General features: G+C 38.4%; 1 protein-coding gene across 1 annotated transcript in view; it reads right to left on the reverse strand.

The window, feature by feature from the left end:
- Positions 1-4,664, reverse strand: part of KIF27 (kinesin family member 27) — a 551,081-nt gene extending 546,417 nt beyond the window's left edge. The window contains exon 1 of the mRNA XM_085633120.1: positions 4,494-4,664. The gene's annotated coding sequence lies outside the window, so the exon portion shown is untranslated. The remainder of the gene's footprint in view (positions 1-4,493) is intronic.
- Positions 4,665-6,000: the final 1,336 nt, after the last annotated feature.

Below are 6,000 nucleotides of genomic sequence, written 5' to 3' on the forward strand. Positions count from 1 at the left end.
AAAGAGTTTGGGGTTGTCTGCTAAGCAATGGAGCTTTTGGTTGTCATATGAATGACTAATTCATTATTAGTTATTTATTCTTTCAATTCTGGTACTGCTAGTGAAAGTGGTCAGGCTAGCAAAGCAATAGTGATTTGAATTGAAATTTGGCACAAAATACATGCTTTCCTTGGTATGTGCACCAGCTTTGAGGAAAGTGCCTGTGTTATCAGAAAATGTTGTGCAAATGCTTCATATAGGCATTTTCCAATAAGACATAAGGCAAACTACCAGTCGTGTTAGATTGCTTGAAAATGGACAGTGTGTGCATGTATTTGCTCAATACATTTAAAACATATTTTAAGTCTCTGTTGTCCTATATATATTTAATAAAAACAGAAAATAATTGAAAGATTTCCATATACATGTCCAACTTCCCCTTTCAAAAGCTGTACCATCTGATAATCAATCTTAACTTACATTTTTGCTATGGTCTGGTCTTTTAAAGAGTAGAAAGCTAATTGCAGAGCAATGTTATATAGAATTAGGGGACTGCATATTGTTTTTTTAGGCCTGTTTCATACCCTAACGAATGGATGAATGAGAAAAAAGCCTCTCATAATGGTACCAACATGTTCTTGTTCTCGTCAGGCACACTATTTTTGCACAGGTGTATGCAAGATTAGAATACTATGTAGAAATAGCTCTACGAGGTACTGATAATTAAAATCCTTTCAGAACAGCCAGTAAAACTAGCATATATAATTGAAAAAGTGCGCAGTTAACTTACACCGTTTGGTTTTACTTTTCCAAAATTATCCCAGGGAAAATCATACTGAGCAATGCGTTGGGGGTCACTCACCTGGTCAAATGGGGGCTGAATTTATCATTTTTGCCAGGACTGTTTTAAGTTTCTAGTCCTGCCCTGGAAGTGTGTAGTATTCTTTGTGACCACTGTCCTGGATGAGTGTTCTGGTGTATGAAATGTTGTCTGTGTGTTAAATATTTTCTTACCTTGATTCCACTAGTGTCTGTTGGAAGGGTCAGAGAGAATCTGGAGGCTGAGCCAAAAACATCAATAGGTCCTGGTGGGGTTTAGTGTTACATAAGGGCTTGAACCTTATATGGAACACTAAACTATAAATAAACTCACTATATGTTGTATCTGAACACACAAAGAAGGTTTCCTTCAACCAATGTTTGAAGAAAATAATATATTGAGAGAGTTAGAATGTAGAGTGAAAATAGTTAAAAGTTGGGAAATGTGCAGAAGCTGTTCATAGCAACTCAAGGTTTGTCCAAACGTTTCTAGATAGGAGTGTGGAAGGGCAGTTCAGGTTTAGAGTGGCAGATGACAGAATGAGAATCTTTTGATAAAAGTAGGATGAGAGAAGAAAGGCAACAGGTACAGAACACAGAGAAAGGTTATGTTTTTGACACGGATTGGTCGGAGCAAGATACCCGACTGGATGGTTGGAAAAGAAGCCTCAAGAAGCAGGAATGACGTAATTTAGATGTATGGGAGTGAAGTTTTATTAGAATACAAAATAAAATAGTTAAAAGAGACATGCAATGTTAGCCTGCAATTTAAATTGAACTGGCACAACATTAAAATGTGCAGAATCGCAGTATGTAACCATATCTATTCGGACAAGGCCTCAAAATGTCTAAAGCAAGCTTCATTTTACAAGCACACACCAATAAAAAGTTTGCGATTTGGTAATTTAAGGGAATAAAGTATTATGGGCTGTCGTAATACATAAGTTCAAAAGAGCAAAATATTGGTGACTTGTGGTGATAAAGTGACATGTGATGATAAATAGTATATACAATATATTTCAAATGCGGTAAAAGTGAATAAGTAGAATAGAAAGGTACATTATTTCTTGATATGTCTTTATGATTTTTCACATATGCTTCAAGATCCTATGTGAATTAATCTGTGATCAGAAGCATTGTGTAGACATATAAGGGTGCGTCGACGTTTCGACCCCGTGTACTGCGCAAAATATAATAAGCGTCACAGCGGGTCTTCCTCAGGACAGTGTAGATGGGTATACAGCCCAAGCGCAGATTTTGGTTAATATCTGCGGGCGAGAAGGTTTTCTCCGTCAAAGTTGTAGTCCTGGTGAATCAGGAGGAGGCCTTGAAGATTTTTGAGGTAAAAGGATGATGTCTTCAATAAATTTGGGGTTCTAAGCCAGTCGCATCATTTACGCGATCTGTAGTTCAGCACGTCTTGTCAGCTCTCAGTCTGGTGGAATATTCACAATTTACCCCATTATTTTTGCTCAATTCATTTTACAAGCAGCAAAGTTAAAAGTTCTGAGATGTGCACAAAATGCTTAAAAGCTGACCTTACCCTGACGTGTTTTCAGTGAAAGCTGCACAACATATTGCAGAATGTACATGCTTAACAATGTTTTAAAATGTTTTTGCTAGAAACACTTTATTATTGAATAGAATGACTTATTATTTCAAACACTAAATGCAATGCATGAAAAGAAAATGTTGATAGTTTAACATAGTTTTTTCATTATATAATGAAGAAGATGTGGTGCTAAATAATATTAGTTGCAGCTGATGTTTCTATTTCACATGGCCTATTATTTAGCCTAACATACAGTTGTTTCATTAGAAGCTTCATATGTGGTCATACCCATGGGAAAGGAGATCTAAGAATTCAAAGTCCTCATACGTAGACACAGTTTTATTAAATGTTTCTTACTACATAAAAAGTCTTTGTAAGCCCTTTGTGTGGGGACGCGGGAAAGGATAGGAATAGTCAGTTCTCAAAAAGAACACCGACAATTGATTAGACGAGACGAAGATACAACACGAACAGCAACAGTTCTTTCTACTGTTTATATTAGTGCATGTTTCCAGAGTAGCTTAACCCCACTATTGAGACGCTTTTCCACATGCCTTTTTCTCAGACACCTGCTCAATACGGCACCGAAGCAGAATGCTAACGAATTCATGCTGAAGGCTGAATGCTGATTTGCTATCTTACCCGACCCAATTGCAGTTGCTACTGCATGATGATTTCACTTATATTGCTGAGACTCTGCTGAGTTTTCATGAACCTCTCTTTATGGGAAATTCAGCTGATACTGATTGATCGGAATTTTGAGCTTCATGCTCTAACCCCACTCTTGCCTCTCGAACTTGAACTCTTCACGAGTTCCTGCTAACACCATTTTCACCCCATTCATTACAATAGGGATTCTTTCCTTTATGGAACGAGCTGAATGCATTATTTTGTTATGATTTGGTCTAACCATATTTTATTATTAACTCTGTAATTTTACTAATGCTTTTGAATAATTGAATAAAAGAGAAAAAGAGAACTTACTAAGCCTTTTAATGAAAATAAAACCCTTAAAACTAATCAAATCTCTCATTATTGACAGAAATTAGAAATAGTATTGTGATTACGATTTTGTGATGCATAGCACCCGATCTTCTCATAAACGATGTCAAATGTCTGTTACATAGAAGTAAGACTAACACTGAGAGCTCGGATCAACCCTGTGGGTGTGTGCTAGAGATGCCAAACTGTTTTATTGCAATTGATTCCCGCACTTGCAGAAGAGGTGCTGAAAATAGGTGTGTAACACTGTGGTGCATGATACTGAAGCACACCGATGCGTTCAGATACCTCCAGTTTTCCCAGGAGATTGAAAGATTATTTCGTATGCAATTAATTAATATTTTCACATTGCTACTGTACGTTTGATAAACGTTTTGTTGCACCTTTTCGCTATGGCATACTGGTAAGAACAAAATGTCATACCGTTCCTTTACTAGGGCAGAAGCAAGATAGGATGTTGGGTGACTTTGGAATGCTGTCCGATAAAGGAGGATGGGTGAGAGAGAGAATGCTCTGTGGGTGATTGTGGTACATTTGCTGGACCTCTGTTCCTTGTATCAACACCATTTACGTATCTCTGCAAGTGGCGGCTCACTTCAAACTGCCTTCTTGAAAGCCTACACAACCCTCCTAAAAACAGCTATTTAAAAAAAACAGGATCTCCCACTTAGGCAACTATCGCCATACTTATCGAACAGCTAACAAATTAATAGTTAAAACACTGTGAAGCATGTCAACACGCCAACATTTTATATAGCACTACAAATAAACAACTATTTTTGTCACTTGTTGTGGATTAACATTCCTATATTTCCCACACGATGTGCGACACCCAGCATCTTCTTTTTAGAGGAGCTGTCAGCGCACAGGTACTAAGTAAATTATTCGGGAGCTAAAGTCCACTTCCACCAATCAGTGCTCAATTTACCAACCACAAGCTTTATTTTTGTATTTTGTGAAGGGTACTGACGGTGTGAAATTACTGCACACCCAAAAGGGAACATCAGTCTGGGTTGAAATCTATGTGAAATGTGTGGTGTACATATCAATAAGAGCAGAGGTGTACCGCTATCAATATCCAAGACTGGTGTGCGGAGCTACTCAGACGCTCCTTCCTACAAAGGGAAACAAAGACTCCCACCTGTAGTGCTGTCAATGCGCTTCCACTTCGTGCGATGCTGTAAAGCAGCCTCTTTGCGAATGCGAGGTAGATGACTTCCCCAGATCCCTCTCTGTTTATGACACAATACAAATCTACTTCTGCATGCCACACCAGCACTTCTAGTACTTTGTTTTCGTCTATTTCCATAGCAACCAACGAACGTTGCGTGACCTTTCACCCAAACTGCCGAAGCTACAGCGCGTGTGTACAAGAGAGAAAACGCTTGCTTACACCTAGTAAACTATCGTCCTCCGAAATCACAGCGCCACTCAGTGGATCTGGGGTTCTATGCAATCTTAGCCAGAGACGCCCTTACTGCGGCGGACATGTTTGGGTCAGGCATAACGACCTTGATTTACTGTAATTGAATTTTATATCTCGCTTGCTATCACTGAGGAGGCGTGGAAGCGATTTACGCAGCACTCTGCTTCGGAATCCAAGGATTATTTTGCAAGACATCTAACAAACAGCTTCCCAGCTGCTATTGCCATCCTTCCAAAAGAAAAATACTGCCCATTTATTCATATTTTAAGCATAGCTACCAAGTTTCCAGATTATGTGTGACATTTCCATGGTTTCAGTGGATTTATGAGTGACATTCAACTGTCAAATGTGTGACACTTAGAGTGACACTTTCTCACAACTAAAACCAAGCAATGAAGTGCATGGAAAGAGACAAATACCAGAAATTACACCTGTTTGAGTACAGAGTAGCTCTAAAAATAACTTGAAACTGCTGCAAAACCCTTAAATAGAAGGTTAACACCTGTTTTATAATGAACAGCCCATCTTATCCCGTGTGTAATAGAGTTTTAAAACAATGTGCATATTCATAGTCATTTCAGTAGCACATGCATGCCAACCCTCCCAATACAGGCGGGACACTAAGGATTTCAAGGCTAGTCTCCCACGTCCATATTCCGGCATGCAAAAGCCCGATACCTCTGTGGGCTTCTGCCAACAGAGACTGGTCTTGTGTGACTCGGAGAATGCACTGTCAGGAACCTGCTCCTGCAGGGCAGTGCACAACATTGTTGTCACGCTCTCTCTGTCTGCCATAGCGCTTTCTCTGGGCTAATGACAGACAAGAAAAAATTAAACATATATTTCTGATATCCGATGCTGCTGCAGCACACTTACAAATCCCATATATGACAACAGATTCAGACCTCAATCGAAGTCAGTGATAGGAATATATTCTCCCGATCTTTTTTTTTGTGTTTAAATGCTTTATTGAAATTATATGGAGAGACACACAAAGCAAACACAATATTCAAAACAGTACAATTTAAGCACAGTGAATAAAAGAAATATATGCAAGCTTAACAGTTCAATATACCAAGCTCGAATTGAAAAATATAAACTATTTACAAAACAATATGCATTTTTAAGAGATTTTGTAAGAGAAGAAAAGAGAGAGAAAGAAAAGGAGAAGAGAGGAAAAGAAAATGCAGATGATCTTTTTTTCATATCTCACTCTTTTCTC

Source organism: Triturus cristatus, chromosome 2_1, assembly GCF_964204655.1.
Source record: "Triturus cristatus chromosome 2_1, aTriCri1.1, whole genome shotgun sequence".
NCBI lineage: Eukaryota > Metazoa > Chordata > Amphibia > Caudata > Salamandridae > Triturus > Triturus cristatus.